The sequence below is a fragment of the Balaenoptera ricei genome, chromosome 12, assembly GCF_028023285.1.
Source record: "Balaenoptera ricei isolate mBalRic1 chromosome 12, mBalRic1.hap2, whole genome shotgun sequence".
NCBI lineage: Eukaryota > Metazoa > Chordata > Mammalia > Artiodactyla > Balaenopteridae > Balaenoptera > Balaenoptera ricei.
The window spans coordinates 72,231,208-72,254,909 of NC_082650.1; the positions used below are offsets into that span (position 1 = coordinate 72,231,208).

At 39.5% G+C, this 23,702-nt stretch overlaps 1 long non-coding RNA gene across 1 annotated transcript in view; it reads right to left on the minus strand.

Moving 5' to 3' along the window:
• Positions 1-2,143: 2,143 nt before the first annotated feature.
• LOC132376402 (uncharacterized) overlaps positions 2,144-23,702 on the minus strand; it is an 81,040-nt gene continuing 59,481 nt past the window's right edge. The window contains exon 3 of the long non-coding RNA XR_009506289.1: positions 2,144-2,209. This is a non-coding gene — a long non-coding RNA (uncharacterized LOC132376402). The remainder of the gene's footprint in view (positions 2,210-23,702) is intronic.

Here is a 23,702-nt window from a genome sequence, read left to right on the forward strand (position 1 = left end):
AATAGGCCTACAGGTATGTTTTATCTCAGTCTTTCTTTCCATTCACCTCTCTTACTGCTTTTTTCTGGGTTGGGGGCGTCAGGCAAATGAGATAGCTACCACTTCACCAAGCCCATGTTGTTCCCATTACTGTATGGAGTTCTTCCTTACTCACTACTTCTCTATGTCAAATCTTCCAACTTTCTCCCTGCCCATCTTCTCCTATTCACTTTAAATAGAAAGAGAAAAGTTTCCTCCTCCTTCCAGCTTTCCTTAAGCCCAGGATTGACTTCTTTCTCTTTGGATCACCTAAGCCGTTTTCTATTTCTCTATATGGTCTTATCCCATTGGTCTGCTCAGACTTGTCTTAAATCCTACTAGACTGAGTGCTCCCAGTGATGGGCACCTTGGCACGATCATCTTCATATGTCTTATATCACCCTCTGTAGTTCCAGGAACATATTAATGTGCAGAGAACATGTTTTAAAATTAAAGATGAATAAATAGCTAAAGTTAGTGTTTGACCTCAAGAACCCTACCTTCTAGTTGAGGAGAAAATCCTAAAACACGAGGCAGTATAGAATTATATCTTTGTTTCACCATCACTAGTGTTATCATGTGTGATTAAAACTGGGTGGTAATGCCTATGCTTGGGATTTGGGGAGAGAAGCTCTATGAGGGCTGCCATGATGGGAGAGTCTTCATGGAGGAGACAGGACATGAACTTGACCTTTCAGGATAGAACATGGCACGCAGTACTATTACTAGCAGCTAACATTTACTGAAAACATATTTTGTGCCAGACACTGTATCAAGCCCTTAACGTGCCTGATTTCATTTAATTCCCATAATATTCCTCTATGGACACTCTTTTTATCCCCTGTTAATTATTAGGAAACAGAAGCTTTTGCTGTAGAGTCATTAACTATCCCAAGGTTGGGGCAAAGACGGAATTTGAACCACACTTCCGTATAGCTTTCAGGAGTAAGTGCTGATAAATAGGAGGACGGGAACAGTTTGCTGAATGACTAAGTAATCACATAATAGCTAAAAGAAGATGAGGCAGGGGTAGGGTATTCCGTTCAAAAACAACATGAGCGTATGGGAAGGCGGGCTTTCAACTCGCAGAGGGTTTACGATGGGAAGGTTAAGGAGAGAAGGTTTTATTCCCAACACAAAAAGAAGGAAATTGTGGATTCTTACTCAATCCCAAACAGTGGGCCTCTCAGCCACTCGTCTTTCTCCAAGACTCAAGTCGCTCTTCCTGAGAGTTCAGGGATTTTAGGTGTTCATTTCACTAAATTTTGAAATGCAGGGCCTCGTAAGTTCTAAAAGTATCCTAGTGGGGTGTTGTGTGGACAGCAGGCAACACACCTCCTTCTCCTAACTGCTGACCCCCAGCATTGCCTCACTTTTACAGCGAACTTTCACAGGCATTAGCTGCTCAACAAGTATTAATGATAGGAACAATGACTATGAAGTTTCAAAAAGTACATTATATTTGTAATAAGTTTGTCATTTTAAAAGCTGGTTTTTTTTTCATTTTAATTATTGTTCAACTTTCTATCCTCCCTTGTGTGTTATGATTTCACCATGTTGTATTCTTCTGGTAACTCTCCTCATTGCCCAACAGTATGTGTTCATATAAAGTTATGTGTTGAAAAAATAATTTTTCACCACAAATCCACCGGGCAACACCATAAGCAAGAAAACATTATTTGTTACCGTGGCAACAAAGAACCACTCTTCTTTCAAAAGTATATTTGTGGACTTACCAAACGGTCCTTTTCCCTTCCTTTCATCACTGCCTAAAAAGAAAAAAATAACTAGACTACTGTTAAGTTCCTTTGTCAACATTGAGGTTGTTATGGAATTTTTTCCTAGGATTCTTGCCGTGTCTTTTGGAAAGTAATAATTGTACACAAGTGTGAGTAAAACTTCAGGTTACAAGCAGTATTTTATTACACAAAGAGAGAAAAGTATAATTATTTCATTTTTCCATGTTTGCCCTGTGGCATCTTGTTACAGGGCATCTGGTTATTTCTGTCATTGCATTCCACATTTCTGATGGATGACTTAACACATGTCTACTTTGAACATTTCAAACTTGGAAAAGTAAACTCTTCAGTAAGTTTCCCACCACCTACCCATCCATCACGGGGGTAAGCAGTTGTGTTTCACAGTATCATCTCCTTCGGAGCACTGCCAGACTCTGGAATATGGTGTGGAACTGGGGAAAAACAGATAACAAAGGTTTTGTATAAGGTGGCAGTTGACAATTCACTTTAAATAATCTGGTTACTTTAATATGTCAAACTCTTGACAAATGTACAGATTTAGAAGAGGAATATGATGTGATTATTTTTTTAAAACAGGAAAAAAAAAAAAAAGAAATATTGGCTCTGATTTGGGTTAAAGAATTGTGATACTTTACATGATTTAGTTTGGTGTGGATTTAATATTGGGGAATTCTTCATTTGGGACCAAGAGTAAGTAAAAATCATGACAGTCAAAAAATATCCATCCAGAATGTGAAGGTGAATGGAGAGTTAGGGGGTGATTATTGAAGAGTACAAAGAAAAAACAACCATGAGAAATTAAGTGGAAAATATTGGAAAGGAAAAATACATGTGGCTTGAATTCTTTATCAATATTAACAATACATAAGATTTATTGAGGGTCAGGTACTGGTTTAAATGCTTTGCAGGTGATATTTTATTTAATCCTCACAACAATTCTTTAATTATCATCTCTTATAAACACGCATAGGGACATTACATGACTCAACTCCACAGCCAGCAAGTGATGGAGACCCATCCCCCGATGGACATGGTTGAACAATGGAGGTTCCACCCGCAACTACATGACACCACCTTCCTCTAATATTCCTTAGAGGAAAGTCAACTTCCTTAAAAGAAATGCTCTACTAGCGATGTACTCCTCAGCTGCATGAGTAGGATCATTTACACCACATATGGGGTAAATCCAAAAATCACTCTTCTCGGGCTGCACCTAATGTCTCAGGGTAGGACAAAGGATGGCTTCTGGATGGACAGCTAGTATCTCTCCTCCTGAAAGTGGCTATCAGAAGGGTGGGGTGGTTGTTGCCTATAACCTCCAAAGCTCTCAAAAGAAATACGTGTGTCACCCCCCAAGGGCAGAAGCCACGTGGCATGGGGAAAAGACATAAGACCTCAAGCGATGCAAATTCTTTTTTAACAAAAAACAGTACTTTAGCAATCTTGAAGCCATAGAATTAAAATTTCTCATTTAAATAAAGAGGCAACTGCAGTCTTTTCCTAGCTTCTTAGGAGCCCCTCCCCCTCCCCTTGTTTGGATCATAATATAGCTGTGTATTTTCCATAGAGCCGGTCAAAAATGATAAAAGACTCTTGCCTCGAGATACATCTTCCCTTTATCCTGAGGGATTTTTGAAGTTTGTAAGTGTGGAGACTGTATATATACACTCACAAATCCACGTTTAACCTTTCTTATAAAATTCTTGCTCAGGACAATCTTGTCAGGAATATTAACATATTAACCCTACCCCCATTTTTCTACTGCTTCCTCTTATCCCTTTCCATATATATATTTTAAAGGTAAGGAAGTGAAGCAATAAAATACACTCCCAAGAATTTCTCATTGGCTTTGAAGTGAGGCAGACATCAGTTTGAATCTTAGCTCTGCCCTTCTTAACTCTGAGATCATGGGAAATTTTCTGAACCTCATTTTGCTTATTTGCTAAATGGGGCTGAGGTGAGGAATAATTTAAGAAAATGTACAGAAGGCCTATACATGTGTGTGCCCTGCACAGAGAAAGTACTTAATGAATGATGGTCCATTATTTTAAGGAAGTTAGGGGCCAAAGCACATTTAAACCTCAACACCTCCACATATGCAGGCTCCAGCTAAACCCCATGCGGCTTGCTTTCCTTAAAAAAAAAAAAAGCAAGCAATGTCTTGGGGGAAATGGGTTAACGACAAGTGTTCTAACAGTGCTGTAGCGTTAAAATGTCTTTCTTCCTACATCTTTTTCCATTTTGTCCTTGACAAGCACCACCTCCCAAGTGATGAGTAGGTAATACATGATCTATGAACGAGCAGACGCATTTCTCTCACCACCACATTTCTCTGGAGGAGCTGAGAAAAACTGGTGTTTTTCAGGAAGAGACACTGCCACTGCTTCAATCACCTGCATATCAATCAACTTCTACAAGGCCAGAGTTCAATTAATTGATGACACCCTGGAGACACCCAAAGCAGTTAACAAGTCTCTAGAACTTTGTGAAAAAACAAGTTGCAAGATTCAATCTCCCAGAAATTCCCATTGTGGGGTTCCATCTCCTAATTTATCCTTGTACAACAAATACCCCTCTGTTAAGAAATACTTTGCAAGAAGATAGCATAGAAGCCAAATATTGAAAGGTCACAGCATAACAAAATAAATATTGGGACAATACCTTTTATCTATGACCGTGAAGGGATAGCATTTTGTTTTAAATCCTATAACATAATCCATTTTTAAAAGAATGCATGGGGAGTTTCATAAAGTAACACCCCTCTCGCCAGCATGCATTTCAGTGTGTCAGCAAGTCAGTGTTCATGTTCTTAAATGTGATTGTCAAAAAGCTGGACCACAATGGGCCATGACTCTGCATGATGTCCTCAGGTATTACAGAGAGGTAGTAGCTTGGAGAAGATGTAGCGTTACAGTACTGATGCTGGGATGAGTTTTGTTAATATAATTAAACAAGGAGACCATTAGGCTGAGGTGGCTTTTGTTATCTATGAGGATACCTTGGTAACCTAGCAAGCACACCAAAAACCTAACCCCGAGTCAGTGCACTGGAACCTTAGAAAATGAAACTTAAAAACAACCAATAAGAAATAACCAACTAGGCTTTCCCAAATAAGGCAACTGCTTAAGTTGTAGCCAATCAAATAATTTCTAGGCTGTGCTTCCTTATCTTCTCTAAAAAAAGCTTTGCTCCTAGTCTCTGTAGGAGGAGCACACCTAACGGCTTCCGCTTTGGCACTGCCTTATATGAATCACTTTTTTAAAAAAAATTTATTTAATTTATTTATTTATTTTTGGCTGCGTTGGGTCTTCGTTGCTGTGCGCGGGCTTTCTCTAGTTGCGGCGAGTGGCGGCTTCTCTTGTTGCAGAACATGGGCTCTAGGCATGTGGGCTTCAGTAGTTGTGGTTCTCAGGCTCAGTAGTTGTGGCTTGCAGACTCCAGAGCGCAGGCTCAGTAGTTGTGGCGCACGGGCTTAGTTGCTCTGCGGCATGTGGGATCTTCCCAGACCAGGGCTTGAACCTGTGTCCCCTGCATTGGCAGGCGGATTCTTAACCACTGCACCACCAGGGAAGCCCTATGAATCACTTTTGAATGAAGTAAACTCTTCAGAATTTTAATGTGCCTCAGTTTATCTTTTAACAGTTCATTTATGCCACTTGGTAGGTGGAGGAAAACTGGGTAAACCAAGGCTGTTCTCTGGCCCTTGACTCAGAAGCTGAATCCAAAGTTCCTCAGCTGGGACCCCTTTTTCAGCAGTCTCTCTGGGAACCTCCAAAGGGTCTAGATGATAGCCATACCTACAACTGAGAGAATTTGAAGGTGGAAATTACGGAGGAAGAGGACTTATGGTCCAGGGACAAGATCAAATTGCTTTTTTCTTTTTCATTATACCAGCTAGCACCTCTAGGTAGTAGCTTTCATAAGACCTACTACAGTAACCACACACATTTGATGGGATCATCTACATATCATATCTGTACCCAGGGGGGAAAACGGGGAGCCTTCTAATTCATCCCTTTCATTTTCCAATCTGCAGCACAGCCCTCAACCTGCTACTTTTCTGGTCTCATAAATATTCTGTTTATTGGCCCACATGATGTTTGCCTGTCTGACCCTCACCTGTAATGCCAGTCCTTTGAGGTTAGGGTTAATGTCTTTTCTATTCTGGATTTAACCAAGTGCTCAGAGCCATAAATATTGGCTTACTATCAGTTTATCTCACAGCTCTTTCAGGGTTTCTATATAGGTAGCATATTTTATTCTCCAACTTGTATTTTAATTCTATGCTTAGTTTAAGAGAGAATACTCTTCATAGAATCATTTGGTCTGTCATCAATTTTGGAGCCACACTGTCATGTAAACAAAACTAATGTTTCTAATCTCCAATAAACTGAAGTACAAAAAAGTTCAATGTGCTTCAGTTTATAATGAAATATATAAATACTTCTGCATCTCATAAAAAAACAACACTGGACATATTGTAAGCCATTTGGATTTGGCATCACTCATTTTAGCATTAGTGTTTCATTTAGAGACAGATTCCTGAAAAATAGAACCGTGACGAGACACCTTTTATAAATCAAAGCCATGTTGTCATGAAACTATGAGGTCAATGGGGAGGGGTGAGCCATATGCCGACTTTCATAACATAATGAGGGTACCTAGGGTTCCATTCCATGTCCCTATCTGGGGCCCCACCAGAAAAATGCTTTAGGACCAAAGTGGAACCCATTAATTTCATTTGTCATCCTTAAAACATGCATTTTGTGTGAGTTTAATTGAAATAGAACTAATTTCTTACATATTTCTTTATTAGAAATCATGAAAATATTTAACATACCCAAACTCATCTCATATTACAACTGCTAGTTAACCTTTTGCTAAAACAATTTTTGAAAGGTTACACTACTTTTCTACTTTGCAGTCAAATTTTTTATCTCAATATAACAACTCTTTTACCCCAAAGCCCACTAAATAAACATGCTAGCAGAAGTCATGTATTGACATTGTGATTTCAGGCAAAGACCCATTACTTGACAACAGCAGTTTCTAATTGGAGAATATCATATGGAACAAATTTGAATTGTGTGCCCTGAATGGATGAACCCAAGATGCTTTGCTTTGCAAATATATATCAAATGAAAGGGATAAAAAGGTAGTGTCTTCTATGATTCTCCATTCTATTGGGCATGTGAGCTCTTTCCATGTGCTTCAAAGCTCTCTTGTGCTCAGCATTTATTTTGTTCTAAAGATGTGTTTCTGTTCTCTAACTTTATACTGTGTGGTAGTTTGTTGCAGTAATGACATCCAATTTGTTCAAACTTCTTTCCACCTTTAGGTTTTCTTCTTTCACGGTGACAGAGCCCAGCCGTAGAGTGGCTTTAGCCAATGGGACAATGGCAAATGTAATGTAACAAGAGGTTTGGAAAGCATCTGTGCATTGGGGTTTGCCATTTCCTGCTGCTCTTTGGACCCTGAAACCACCCAGAAAAAGCCCAGGGTAGCCTCCTGGAGAGTGAAAGATACATGGAGCAGAGATGAGCCATCCTAGCTAAGATGCTGTAGATCAGTGGTTCCCAAGATGTGGTCCCCAGGCCAACAGTAGTAACATCACCTGTGAACTTGTTACAAATGCAAGTTCTCCAGCTTTACCCCAGTTCTATAACTCAGAAACTCCGGAGGTGGGGGCCAGCTATTTGTGTTTTCATGCTCTAGGTTATCCTAAGACATGCTCAAGTTTGAGGACCATCCTCTAGACCAACCAACTTGCTAACTGCCAAACACATGAATGAGGCCATCCTACACCAGGGGTAAGCAAGGGACACAGCCACACCCATTTGTTTACATGTTGTTCTGGCTGTTTTCACACTACAATAGCAGAGTTGAGTAGTTACAACTGAGACAACAGAGCCTGCAAAGCCTAAAAATATTTACAGAACAAGTTTGTCCACTGCTGTCCTAAACCAACCAGTTCCAGCTGAGTCATTAGCTAACAACAGGGATCAGCCAAGCTGGCCTGGACCAAAAAAACAGCCCAGTTAACCCACAGAATCATGAGAAATAATAAATGTTTGTTATTCTAAGCCATTAAAGTTTGGAGTGTTTTTGCTTGCGTTAAAATATGCAAGATAACCAGGAGCTCAAAAAGGTTGCCTGTGTGAAAGTCGATCACTGACTCACCACCTTTTCCAGAAAATGACTTGCTTACACTTCGCGTCCAGGCTCCCCACCTATAATCAAGGCTTTTTTTTTTTTTTTTTTCCTTTGGTGAGTACAATAAACCTTCATTACATTAAATTGTATGATCAGACTGTATTTATTTACTTTTAAATGATTGCTGTTTATAGAAATGGATTTCATCATTAATTTGATATATTTTTCTATCTGTACAAATCATTTGATACCTTACATTGGGGTGGAACATGTCATTTTTGCCATTAAAATTAATGGAAACAGTTTTGTAATTTAATGACTTTTCACTTAGCAGCAGGGTTTGCACAAATGAATGAAGTTATTAAAAAAATAAAATCTGGAAAGAAATAGATGTTAGTAGTTATGTGTGTTTAGTAGGATTATTTATGCTTTTTAACTTTTGTAGGTGTGCACTTTCCTTTGTTTTCCCATTTAAAAAATCATGAATACATATTATATTAAAAGTGGGACTACTCTTTGTCCCTCACAACAGATATTATTTACTAGTTGTTTTTTTTTTTTTAACTTAGATTCAGTTGTGTAGTGTGTTCCAAAATATTGCATATGTAATTTTAAATGACTAATGCCTCTGGGTTTTATCTTTACTACTTATTATTTATTGAACTTAGGGTGTGGTGGGAGGAGGTCTAATTTGAGACATGAAATGCACAAGTCCAAGTTAATTTCACCAGAGTAGACACTGCAAAGGACAGCTTCTCTGATTTGGCAATTATCCGTGGAAGTGAATGAGACCCACCGCAGCGAGAAAGTGAGAAGAAAATATGTCCACTGGTTGGTAGCGTTCTCCAGTTCTTACGAAAATGGAAAAGGAGGAAATGAGTTTTCCTGGGGATAGAAGGGTCATAGCAAAGGACATTTAATGGGGGAGGGAAAGGCAGATTCAAGAGCATTGCCAAGGTAGGGGTGAAAAATGTCCTTTTCTGCATCCCTTTCAACCTAGATTAGACTACCATCCACTTGGTACTGTTGAGATGAAGAGCCTGCCAGAGACAGAGGGGCGGACAAAATGACCTGTTGAACCCTCAAACCTTGCGATTTTGTGAAAATAAACCAGGAATGTGAGTTTTCGCAAGTAAATGTTCTGCATTTGTTTCAAGTTACCCATAGTGACTCCTGATTATTCAAGGAAGTGTGTGAGCATCTGGCGCTGGGGTGGATTCCCACTCATGGACAGATTCCTGCACAGTGTTTAACAAAGCAGCTTCTATGTGCAAGCAATCCTGGATAGATTGCTGATTGCATCAGCCAGCCTGGCTCGAAAGAGTCATGAATCTAATCAGACGGCACCAGCCTATTTCAGAAAGTCCAGTTAGATTCTGGCAGAAGTAGATGTGATGTGTGAGGTTTAATGCTAGAGGTTATGTGAAAACACATTCTCTACCACTTTCAAAATGTGGAAAAGTGGAAAAGGAACCTTAAATTTTCAACTAAATTAGAAAAAAAGATAAGTAATTTGTCCAGAGACATTTACAGTAAGGTCAGCCTACTTCTGCTTCGGTAAAGTTATAAGATTTTTATGAAGCAGAAGATCTCATCAGTTTGCAAGTACCCCAGATGGGGATCCTTGGGCCTAATTCAGAGAGAAATGCCTGGAATGGGTCCAAATTCCAAGCTGGGGAAATAGCAGGGATTGCTTTCTCCTGACTATGTTCAGTGTTTTTAGTATAAATCACTTATCAGTCAGAGGTCCTTGTAACTTATGTACTAAGGTATTTTTTGTATGTGGAAAAAAAGTATCAGGGGAAAAATGAACTAATCTCTTTCATAAAACTCTGGTATTCAAAGCTCTTTTGGACGCAACTGACAATGACTTTCACCACCCAGGATGAGGCAAACAAGCAAGTCTAATGGTCTTACATCTTCAGAGATGAGATGACAGCTGCCACTCACATACAAAATCTTATATTGCTACAATATCCCCTGAGTTATCACTGTGTATGAAAATAAACAAATTCCAAGCTGGAAGGGTTTTGCCTGATTAACAATAATATTTCAGGGCTTCATATGAGTGTGAAATTACCTGGGACTATTCCAAAACACTGGATATTCTTCTTCTCTTTCTGCAACTGATTTTTCTCAGGGTTTCTCTTTGGCAGGCACTTAGGCTAAGATTGCTTGGGGTCCTTGGACCAGCAGGGGTCCATCTGTTGGTTGTTCTGATCTACAAACAACGTTTCTTCTCTCTGAAACTATTTCAACTCTTCCTAAGAATTTAGGTCCAATAGTAGAATGTCTTGTGATGAACCTTACAAATCTCATCAAACATACTAGAGGGGTGAGTAAATCAGTGCTAGCAGGTGCCTGTTGACATAGCCAGATACTTCTCAGAAGCCAATTGCTGTGGTTTTATGTCTCTAACTGAAGACAGAATCAGACCTGCTAATTGGCCGAAAAAGACGGCAGGAAGCAGATGAGCATCTGACCTCCGTTGCACTGCTTTGAAGGTCTCAGCTGATCAGTCCTGGCAGGTTGTTAATCCACTCAGGCAAGACAAACCCCAGGGCCAGCTCTCTTTGGCGCTGCATGCTGAGAAGTCTACTGTAGTAGATTGCTTCGTAGGAGAGCTCTGTTCTGTGTGATGTAAAGAATATTAAGCATTATCTACAGAGGAATGACAAACAGAGGTCCTGAGAAAGTGGAAGTTTATGCAAATGGAAGAGCTAGTTCTACAAGGAACTCCAATTCCAGTGCTCTTGGTCTAATATCCATACTATCTTTATCATGGGTGGAGAGTAGAACTATGACCTGGGTAGACATGAGATCCTCATCTTCATAGAAATTGTTTATTAGGTGCTTACCATATACAAGGCACATTGTTAACAGAAAGTTGCAAGAACCAGTCCCAGGTCTCAGGGAGAAGGACTAGAAGGTGATGTCTAATAACAGTGGGAGTTTGAAGGGAAGATGGACTTGGACAAGGCAGGAGAATCAATGACCTCTTAATATGTGAAGATATGTTTCTCTCAAGTGTAGCGTGGGCACTTGAGTTTAAATGTGCCCACAAAAATTTTATGGTGTTGGCTCTTTGTTTTAGTCTTGCCTTTAATTTTAAGAAAAATTTCCTCTGTAGGCTATGAGGATAGAGAGGGTGCTTATTGATCCATTTACTTGGTAACTCTTTGGGTTTGCCAATTCACAGTTGAGTGGCTTTAGAACAGGAAAATAGAACAAAGATCAAATCACCTGAAAATTTCCAGCAAATCTATTATTAGAATATTGAAGTTAATTGGCTTATGCAATTAATTTCTTCTGCTTTTAATGGCTTAAAAATCCTTCAAATGCACTGTATTTTCTATTTATATTCCCAGTGACATGCTATACTACACTGGATTGCTTTAAATCCCATCTGGCCCGAGTCAAGGATGGTTCCACATGAATGGATCAGTTATTTGTTACAAATTGAAAATGACTATTTTCTATAAAGAGGACCCTTTTACAATATTCTTCTCTGCCAGGGCTGCCATCTACAGCTGAACAAGGTACAGACTGGGCAACTCCACAAGCGTCGCTGGGGATTGTGCAATGTTGCAGCCCTGTAAGTGATTCATAAAATTGAAATGGCTCTATTGACTCCTAATCAGCAAACACATCATGATAAACTGTAGTGTGGTCTTCCCAGATTGTCTAACTCCTGATTCTCTTCTGCTTTAACCTATATGTGTTATACAGAATGACTGAAGCAGGACAAGGTGATGCCCTGTACAGGTATATCAGTTAGGATTTGATCAGGGAAGTAGGACAACTCTGAATGATACAGAATAAGGGATCTACTATAGAGATTAGATCTCACACAAGGATGGGAGGTGGTGAAGAAATCTATGGAAGACTATTGCCTGTATATCTGGAGTGGACCTGAAGTCATTGCAGGCCAACAGGACCAGCTGTTAGGATAATAAACCAGACATGAAGTGGAGGAGAGCATGGTCAAACTGGAACCTGTGAGGACAAACCAGAACCTACCTAGATAAATTGGAACCTGCCTCTGTCTCTCACCATCTCCAACCTCAATGCCTTGGAGACTTGAAGTAGTAAGTACCTTTACCATGAAGCTGTATATGCAATGGGCCCAGGGCCTGGAGAAATTGGAGGAAGAGATCCAGCAGGTGGCGCTGTGGACCTGGCTGCTGCTCGATGAGCAAGCACCAGGTGACAAGAGGGGTAAACTACCACAGCACCTGGTGCTTTTTTTTTTTTTTTTAAATTGAAGTATAGTTGATTTACAATGTTGCACCAATCTCTGCTTGCAGCCAAAACATAGAAATGACCTAAATGTCCACCGACAGATGAATGGATAAAGAAGATGTGGTACATATATACAATGAAATACTACTCAGCCATAAAAAAGAACAAAATAATGCCATTTGCAGCAACATGGATGCAACTAGAGATTATCATACTAAGTGAAGTAAGTCAGAAAGAGAAAGACAAATACCATATGATATCAGCACCTGGTGCTTCGTACCAATCTTCAAGGTGCAATACCAACATCACTTTTGCCTTCTAAATCTTGTGCAAATTTTTCCTGTGTCCCTTCCTTAACTGGGGGCCATAGAGGATGGGAATTTAGGGAAATGTTGTTCTAACTCGGTAAGTTGACCTAATACAAAACCAACATAGCAGATGTGTGGAAGACACAGTGACTCACTTTATATTTTTTGGTAGAGAGGGCAAAGCTAGGTGGCACACATATAAATATGTTAACTTGTTGTTCTCACTAAATGAGTCAGTCGCAGTGAAACAGTAACTGATTTGAGTAGACATGTATTCACGGTATAATTTTATTTTAAAAACTGCTATTCTATTCACTTCCAAAATGAGCCAGAGCTAATGTTCCTTAGAGTCACAATTTTTTCTCAAAATCAAATTATTAAAGAGGCTTCAAAAATTCATCTTGGCCACTCCTTTATTGCCTGCACTGAGCTAGATTACACTGCATTCATTTATTCAGCAAACACATATTGATCTGCCATTGATCCACATTCTGAGGCTAAAAAGATGATCAAAATACAGTCCCAGCTTCAGGCCAGCCAGTCATTACAACACTGGTTGAGATGTTCTTAACCTGAAGGGCAGTACCAGGTGATATAGGGGTGTCTGGGAAAGCCTCTCTGGAGAGACAAATCTGAACTTAAATCCAGCCTTGGTTGAGAAACAGAATTTTTATTTTGAGAGGAACCTGAAAGACGAGTCAGTGAGACTATAATGTGAATAAACTTGAAACGCCCACTCACCTTAAACTCTTCTTCTGACCTCAGAATGACACTCAGGAAGGGGAGCCATCTGTCTCCTCCACTGGAAACAGCAAAGAAAATAAAAGAAAAGCATTGTGCTTTCCTTACAGTCACTAATCACTACAAAAGAAAGGAGGTTGATGTATCACCCTTTAGAAAGTCAAACTTGATGTTCTGAGTCAGATCATTCCTAAAAGTGAAAATCAGAAAAATTGCCTAATGGTGATAATAAAAATAGGTAAGACAGGTTGAACCTTTTAGGCCAAGACTCACAGGGTGTTGCAATATTTGGGGACCATCTCAGATTCTGAATCTGGTCCCCAACACTGCAATTGGAAAGTCTTGGTTTTGTTATTTCTATCCCAATGATCAGGCTCTAAGGAATAGATTTATGTCCCAAAGAAATAGAAGATTGATTCATAAACCCAATATTAAGTTGTAAATCTAAAGGTTCTTAATGATCTTCAAATGAGAGTAATGGAGTTGGACATTCTTTAGAGATATTTGTATCAAGATTGATGGATTACACTTCTTTACTGTAGAAGCATTTGTTTTTATCTAAAAAATGTGATGGGACATTTGAAACAGAGTTCCCCCCTGCCCCTTCCCCCCAACCTCTCTCTTCAACTGGGAATCACAGAAGAAAATTGTGCTGTGTGCGGGCTTATCAGTTCTGTCCAGGAATTGTGATAGGGTTCTATCCTGCTTGCAGGCTCTAGTATGCAACAATAAACTGAATATGAAGAAATTTTTATCAGAGAAGCAGGAGGAAGTTGTGGAAGTTTGAAGAGAGCAGAGAAGTTTTGAAATAGTCATTATGGAGAAGGGAGCGTGAACTAACCAGGGATAGTGATGGGAAGATGGCTGGGGAGGGCAGTGGTCTTAAACTTATCCATCTTCCTTAGGAACTAATCCATGTCTGTCCACAGGTGCCCAGAGAAGGCAGGTGCTTGGATTCACCCAGGATTGAGCTCTGCCAGGCAAGCAGGTACAAGGGGATGAAGGATCATTGTATGCCCTTCTCCACATCCCAGATAAACTTTATCTGCCCAACTCTGAGGAGTTCATTATCCATATCTCAACAAACACTGAATTCAAAATGAAGCATCTTTTTTCTCTAACCCCTGGACAAAATTTAAATGTTCTTTGCTAAACACAGAGGAATGGACAAGTAAATTTAGCAAAGATTTCCTGCTAAGCTTTAAAATACTCGTTTCCAAAACACTTGGATTTTGGAGAAAAGTGTTTTCATATACAAGGCTTTGTAGTACTTCTAGCTATTTTGTGTCTTGGACTTTATTTAAAATCTAAAGAAAACTGTAGCCATGTGAACATTTACAAAAATTTCCAAATGAGTTTAGTGATGAAGTCCAGGTTAAGAACTCATTAGACATTTTATTAACATTAACTGGTATTTTTGCCTCTGAACGTTTACTACCCTTCCAACAGCATGATGATTTCATTCTGAGGAATAGCTTCTCTCTCACTCTGGGTCCTCTCGGCGGGGAAGTAAAGCAAGATACTCTATCCTCTCATAACAAAGATGTAGTCACAAGGTCCAAGCTAGACCAGTCAGATGTTTGCCCTGTATGCTCAATCACTAGCCAAGTTACAAAGATGACCGGGTAGGAAGGTGGTAGGTAAGATGGCTGGAATGCATAAATTCATTTTGGACAATTAGAAAGAAAATTTACTTAATTAGCGTTAAGTAGTAAGAATTATGAGTCTGAAACAATCATCCATTTACTCATTCCACAAACAATTATTGAATGCCTACCTTGTACCAAGCAGTTCATCCAGGGCAGAACTGATGTGTAAGAAGTAAATGGACAACTACAATATAACATGGTAAGTTGTACTAGGGGAGAAACAGGTGCTATGGGGGCTCAGAGAAGGGGCAGGACTAGGTGCTCATAACTAAGATATGAAAGACTCCATCAAGTAGTGGCCTTCTGAGCCCAGTTTATGGGAAAATGAAGGAAATAGGCACTACAAAGCTAAAAAAAGAAATGAAGCTCAGGGACCCAGCCTCAAGGGGAATGCCCAGGGAGGGGGACAATGGATGCACATTGAAGATGAAGAAATAGGTGAAGACAAAGAAGATAAATGGCAGTTCTCAAGCTTTACTACACGGGAGAATCTGGGGAGCTCGCTTAAAATGTAGCTTCCTGGATCCTGCTCCCCCAAATTCTGATACAGTAGGTTTGCGGCAATGCCAAAGAAGCTGCATTTCTAAGAAGCATCCCAAATGATTCTGATTCAGGTGGTGCCTTCTGACCTCACTTTGAAAAATACCTTGTGTTTTTAAAAGTCCCTGTCACAGTATGGTCTCCTCTGCTTGCCCACTTCACCTGGATCTTCCCCGTGATCACATTTACACATCTTTCCTGGCACTCAAGTGAACAGGTGTTTTATAAATTTCTTCTAAAAAGATGCTTTCTTTTAAAAAGTCTTCAACATTTTGGAAACATGATGCATTGGTGATTGAAGCTCTGCTAACACCCCTCTCTGTCTTTGCTGCCTTTTCCTGTCCTTGGGGAGCAGGGTCTAGACACCAGGTTCTGTGGAGCCCAGATGTGAGCTGCTCCCTGGGTAACGCGGATGCTATCTGCAGGATAGCAAATGTGACCTTTGTCCCAAGGAGTCTATTTCTCAGCTCACATCCCATCTTCCCCAGTACCTTCTGTGACCCCTCTGGAGCATGTGAAACTCTCTCTGTAAGCAAAGTAGGCTAGCATCCTGGCTTTGATTGAAAATTGGAGCAATGGAAGGCGTACTGTGAAGCAGTAGCTCCCCACAGCAAGGGTAGACCCTAAAGTATGATTTATAGTTACGCCACTCTCTTCTGTAGTTTACAGACCTCTTTCCCTGAGCAGGGAGTTAAACATGTCTTATTAACACTGGCAATTTTAGCACTTCCTTCCTCATGTCGTAATAGTAACTTCTCTAAGGTTTCTTGTTCGGGAACAAGCAGAAGTTATTGACAGACTGTAGAATCTTGCTGCTGGCCTTCCCAGGGCCGTCTGCTAATTAGCCTGGCTGAGTAAACTTGGTGAAGCCTAAGATTCAAACACACTTTAAAACATACTGCATTTTAAATGTGTTTTGAATGAATCAGATCTGTATTTCAAGAGACTTTATTTTTTTTATTTTTTATGACCTTTTTAAAACTCGCACATATGTAATGAGAATTACATAATAGACCCTCTGAGCTCCATTACCCCAAATCAAGGAATATCCTGATTTTTCCATCTTACTTCTGTTTCTTTGGATTACTTTTTTTTTAAACTGAAATATTTGAAAACAAATCCCATCCAATGTTGCTACATCCTTACATATGTTGAACATATTTCTTTAAAAATGGGCATTTTCTTATCTAACTACAGAGTCATTATCACTTTTAACAACAATAATTCATTGATATCATCTGGTACCTGATCCATAATTAAAATTCCTGAAATGTCTCAAAATGTCTTTCTGCAATTGGTTGGTTAAAATCGGTTTCATAATGAGATCTACCTTTTAATGACTTCATTTTAGAGTTGGGTTTATGAAATCGTCCAATCTAATCATAAGGTGTTTTTCTTCTTTCTTCCTTTTGGTTTTGTTTTTTTTTTCTGAAACAAGCACAAGATACTGCATTGGTTCTTTCTGCTACCCTCTTTCCTCCAGAAACCTTAGGATCAAGAAACGCAACCTCTTTTCTCATGCCATCTTGCATTTCCTGTCTGTGAGGCTTAACTTCAAGACAGGATTAATATGAAGTCACATTAAACCACCTTCAGACTCCCTAAGCCTCCCTTGCGGTTATTTATGATGAAAATAGGTGGGAAGTTTGTTGTCAGCTCTGTATCCTGTGAAGGGGCTTAGCAGGGTTTCTACATACCCCTCCCCCTGAACCACATTTCTGCAATATAAAGTGATGGAGCAATAGGAACCCGATGTTCTTTTTTTTAAGGCTACACTCTCCAGAACCCCCTGAGACCTGCCACCCTGTTCAGACATTTCTAGTTAAGGCCAGCGTCAGAATGACACAGTACAAGATTTTAGCATCAGCTACCCCTGATTCAAATACTCTGTCCTCACTAACTGTACCAGCAAATAACTAAATGTCTTCGAACTTCAATGTTCATATCTGTAAAATGGGTATAATGATGCCTATATTAGAGGTGAATTTGTGAGGATAAAACGGGGTAACCTGACTCACCTTGAGGCATAACTGCATTGTGGGCACTTAAATGTGACTTCCTTCCTCTGCCTCCTTTCCTCTTAAACTACTAAAGAAATAGGAAACCTTTGACAATTTCTTACAAAATGTGTCTTGTGGCCCTTAATCTACTTTGCAGTACTTTCTTGGAGGGATTTCTCTTCACCTGGTAAAGTTACCCTAACTTGGCAAAACTGACATGAAAATGGGACGGCTGTTACTGGTTTGAGGAGATAATACATGTAGACGGTGGATGGTTTAGAGACAATTTACATGCTGGTTTAGCAGACAAGCCTCCCAAGGCCTCTTTATATCCACACTGGCCAACTGCAGCTTAATCTGACAAGGATAATGTGCAGAATGTAAATATTACCATTTGTTCCATGTCATCTCAGATCAGACACTAATTTGCAAATGTAATTTATCATGTGTAAAGAAAACCAAAATGACAGCTCTTACCAGTATTTGGTATTTTTGTGTTAACAATAGTTCATTTATGATTGTTATTGTTTCAGGCAGAAAATATGTCTCAATATGTTCTGCTGACAATGTGGGCTTTTATATCTCAAACCTCTGCTAGCCTTTTCCATCTTCTCCCTTGTTGCACGCTATTACCTAGGCTGGTCTTTGGATTGCTCCTCTCCACTACGCTTTTATGCAGCTGAAGGAAATGTTGTGCTAATATTCCAAGTTCTGGGATCTGTTTTCGGATGTAGGCCAACGTGAAGACTGAGGGTCACATTTGATCTAAAGTGCATTTTGTCTGTTTTCACTAAGGGTCTCCATCACAAAGGAAATACATAGAGCAGCGAAATTATTGAAAAAACTGGCTAAAGCCAAAACACAGATGAATTCAGGCTAGCCAATTTGTGACACTCAACTTCAAGGACTAAACGGTAGGTTCACGAGAAGCCACAATATCCAAATTGACTAGGTCTTACAGATCACAGAATACTAAATCTGCCCCCAAGGCAAAACCATCTATCTGTGCAGAGGAAGAGGGTTCACTGTGTTTTTTATATTAAGTGGGTTCCCATTAGTTCATAATTTGTTATTCTTTCTTCCTCCTCTTCATGTCTCTTTAAAAGTTGGCAGGAGATTCTATGTTGGCAAGTTGATAATCTCTTTTATCTTTGTAAGACCACTGCCGCACCTTGCCCAGCAAGCTGTAGAAAGATCAATGTGTCCTTATGTGACTGCTGGTGAGTTAGATGCCAGGAAAGAGGGAGGGCAGCGAATTGCCACTGCCCCTGGCAGTCCTTGTTTCAGAGTGGAGGCCTGCCAATCCCAGTAAAACACTCATGACATTTCAGAAGAACTACGGGATCTTTCTGCCTCATTTCTCACATGGAAAAATAGGAAGAATCAAGTATCCCCATCTGGAAGGAATATGTTTTTGTTTATCTTTAATTGAAAACAATGTTCCACCACAGAATTTATACCAGGTCTTGTGCTTCTCCCAGTGGTGAATGGCACAGGAGATAAGAATAGAAAGGGTCCGGGAGGGGCCCAGGACTGCAGATAACACTTTTGTCATCCTGATTGGAAAAGCTTGTACAGCTGCTTTGATTCAGTAAAGCTAAATTTCTAAGATTTCCTTGACCTTTACTTAAACTGCTTTTGAGACAGTCTATTTTTATTATCGCCTGATGAGCTAGACAGAGCTTATAAATTAATCTCAGTGTGAATAAATCATTTAAAAGTGCAAGATAACTGACGAAGAGTTCTGAGCTGAGAATTATCACCTGGTTGATGGCAACAATGTAAACATTATTCAAGGAGCCAGAAGTTGGATTTTGTATATTTTGTGCTAGTTCCTTAATTGTTGTGGGCAATGGTTGTTTCAGACATGCATTTGGGAAGACTCACTAGTATTAACATAACTTGTGTGAAGCTCTTGTGAGTCCTTGCATGAAAAGTCTTAGCTTTGGAGTGGGCTGAATTTTCTTCCAGAGCATCAATGTCCACAGGGGCTTTTCTTACAGCTTTGCAGTGGTTTTTGAGATAAAGTAGATACCACCACCACCATCAACACCCACAATGACAACAACAACAAAAACAAAAAATCTCTACATAACTCCATAGGGCAAAGGATTAGGAACTTGGTAAAATGAAGATTACAGTGAAACAGAGAGCGATTACAACTCTACATTTCTGCCGAACATAACTAAAATTCAGTCTCTTTGTTAGCCTTAGAAGGGTAGCTTGCTGTAATGGATATAATCTGAAATCCACGCAAGAGTATTTGGGATTTGTGCCATTGATTATTTATTCAACCTCACTTTATTATTAAAAGATGTATGTTGCATAGTCTTCTTGATTTGCTATTATTTGTTAAACATATACTACCCTCCATTATGTAAAAATAAAACAAACTCAAACCTCCCAAGTATGATTTTCTCTTAAAATAAACTACATTATAGTCTAATCATCAATCATTTTACAGATTCCAATCATTTTACATTTCATAGACTACTTTCATAGTTTCTTAATTCCTACAACAAATAAATATTGAGTAGGATATGGCCAAGATGGCAGAGTAGGAAGAACTCAGGCTCACCTCCTCCCACGGGTACACCAAAATTACAACTATTTACAGAACAGCCACCTATGAGAACTATCTGAAAACTGGCAGAAAACATTTCCCACAGCTCATGATATAAAGAAGGAACCACTATGAGATGGGTAAGAGGGACAGAGACACAATATAGTCAAGACCCACACCCACAGACAGATGACTCACAAACAAAAGGATAACCACAATTGCAGATATTCTCCTCAAGGAGCAAGTGTTCCAAGACCTACACTGGCCTCCCCAGCCCAGGAGTCCTGCACTGGAAAGACAAGTACCCAGAGCGTCTGGCTTAATGCATGTCTGGCTTTGTGTACACCAGTGGGGCTTGCATATGGGAGAGCCAGAGAGCTGCAGGAAACAGAGGCTCCGCTCTTAAAGGGTGTGCCCCAGACTTCACATACTCCAAGGCTTCACACAGAGACAGTAATTTGAAAAGACCTTGGGTCAGCTGCACTTGCTGATCTTGGGGAGCCTCCTGGAGAAGCAGGAGGCAGCCAGGACTCCTCCTGGGCACAGAGAAGCAGATAGCAGCAGTTTGTAGAAGCTCGTGTACCACAAGGACACTGGTGCTGGCAGGAGCCATTGTGGAGTCCTCCCTCTAGCCTACTAGTGTTGGGGGCTTACCCACCTTACCACAGGGCTGAAGGCAACCCCACGGCAACCCGGACCCCCCAGCCAGCTGCACCGGAACACGGCCGCACCACACAGCAGGCTAGCAGCCACTCCACAGGAAAAGGCCTGGCAACCAACGGGGCCACGGGTCAGCCCTGCCGACCAGCACACCCATGGCAGCCATCCTATCACCACAGAAGGACCCATGCAGCTCACATAGGGTGCACTCCTAGACATAGAGCTCTGGCAAGAAGAGGGGCGTGTACTGCCAAGATCCATAGGACATCTCCTGTATAAGGCCGCCTCTCCAAGATCAGGAGATATAACTGACCTACATAATACATAGAAATAAACACAAAGAATTTGGCAAAATGAGGAGGCAGAGGAATATGTTCCAAATGAAGGAACAAGACAAACCCCTAGAAGAAGAACGAAGTGAAGTGGAGATAAGCACTATAGCCAGCGTCACCCTGATACCAAAACCAGCCAAGGTATCACAGGAAAAGAAAATTACAGGCCACTATTACTGATGAACATAGATGAAAAAAATCCTCGACAAAATGCTAGCAAACCAAATTAAACAATACATTAAAAGTAACATACACCATAATGAAGTGGAATTTATCCCAGGGAGGCAAGGATGGTTCAGTATCTGAAAATCAATCAATGTGACATACCACACTAACAGACAGAAGAATAAAAATCCTATGAGTATCACAATAGATGCAGAAAAACATTTTGACAAAATTTAAAATCCATTTATGATAAAAACTTTCCACAAAGTGGGAATAGGGAGAATATACCTCTACATAGTAAAGGCCATAATGACAAAACCACAGCCAACATCATACTCAACAGAGAAAAGCTAAAAGCTTTTCCTCTAAGATCAGGAACAAGACAAGGATGCTCACTTTTATTCAACGTAGTATTAGAAGTCCTAGCCACAGCAATTAGACAAAGCAAAAGAAATAAAAAGAATACATTTTGGAAGGGAAGAAGCAAAACTGTCACTGTCTGCAGATGACATGATACTATATATAGAAAATTCTAAAGATGCCACCAAAAAGCTATTAGAACTAATAAATGAACTTAGTAAAGTTGCAGGATACAAACTTAAAATATAGAAATATGTTGTGTTTCTATACACTAATAATGAACTAGCAGAAAGAGAAATTAAGAAAGCAATCCCATTTACAATTGCATCAAAAACAATATACCAAGGAATAAATGTAACCAAGGAGGTAAAAGACTTGTACTCAGAAAACTATAAGACATCGATGAAAGAAATTGAAGATGACACAAATAAAGGGAAAGATATATTGTGCTTGTGGACTGAAAGAATTAATAGTGTTAAAATGACCATAGTACCAAGGCAATCTACAGATTTAATGCAGTCCTTATTGAAATATCAATGGCATTTTCAGAGAACTAGAACAAATAACTCTAAAATTTGTTTGGAAACACAAAAGACCCCCTAATAGCAAAAAGCAATCTTGAGTAGGAAGGACAATGCCTGACATATCACACTCCCTGGTTTTAAACTATACAGAGCTACAGTTATCAAAACAGTATGGTACTGGCACCAAAATAGACACATATATCAATGTAACAGAATAGAGAGCCCAGAATTGAACCCACACTTATATGGTCAATTGATCTATGACAAAGGAGGTAAGACTATACAATGGGGAAAAGACAGACTCTTCAATAAATGGTGTTGGGAAAACTGGACAGCCACATGCAAAAGAATCAAATTGGACAACTTTCTCACAACATATAGAAAGATAAACTCAAAATGGATTAAAGACTTAAATGTAAGACCTGAAACCATAAAACTCCTAGAAGAAAAGACAGGCAGTATGCTTTTAGACACTGGTATTAGAAATATTTTTTGGATATGTCCTCTCAGGCAAGAGAAACAAAAGCAAAAATAAACAAATTGGACGCATCAAACTAAAAAGATTTTGCATAGTGAAGGAAACTATCAACAAAACGAAGAGGCAGCTTGCTGAATGGGGGAAGATTTTTGCAAATGATATATCCAATAAGGGATTAATATCCAAAATATGCAAAGAACTCATACAACTCAACATTGAAAAAACAAACAACTCAATTAAAGAATAGGCAGAGGATCTTAATAGATATTTTTTCAAAGAAAAGATACATGTGTCTGGGATATCATCAAAAAGATAACAAATAACAAATGTTGGCTAGGATGTGGAGAAAAGGGAGCCCTTGTGCACTGTCGGTGGGATGTAAATTGGTGCAGCCACTATGGAAGACAGTATGGAGTTTCCTCAAAAAATTAAAAATAGAACTGGCATATAATCCAGTAATTTCACTTGTGGGTATTTATCCAAAGAAAACAAAACACTAATATGCACTCCAGTGTTCATTGCAGCACTATTTACAATAGCCACTATATGAAAGCCACCTAAATGTCCACTGATAGAAGTATGGATAAAGAAGAAGTTTTACACACACACACACACACACACACACACACACACACACGATGGAATGTTACTCAGCCATGGAAACATGAAGTCTTGCTATTTGCAATGACATCAATGGATATAGAGGGTATTATGCCAAGTGAAGTAAGTCAGACAGAGACAGACAGATGCCAGATTATCTCACTTGTATGTGGAATATAAAAGCAAACCAAATAAACAAGCAAAAGCAACTTGTAGATACAAAGAACAAACAGGTGGTTGCCAGAAGGGAGAGAGTGGAGGGGTGGGCAAAATAGGTGAAGGAGATTAAGAGGTATAAACATCGAGTTATATAATAATTAAGTCACAGGGATGTAATATACAGCATAAGGAATAGTAATAACTTGGTACAGGGACAGACAGTTACTAGCTTTATCATGGTGATCATTTCACAATGTATGCAAATGTCAAATTATTATGTAGTGCACCTGAAAGGAACATAATATTGTACATCAATGTCAACTGTATTTCATTTTTTTTTTTAAAAGCATATAAATAAGTAGATATTGAGCATCTGGGCCTTAGTTTCCTATCTGTAAGATGGAGACAAAACAATACCTACAAGTGCAGGATTGTTTTGACTTTGCATGA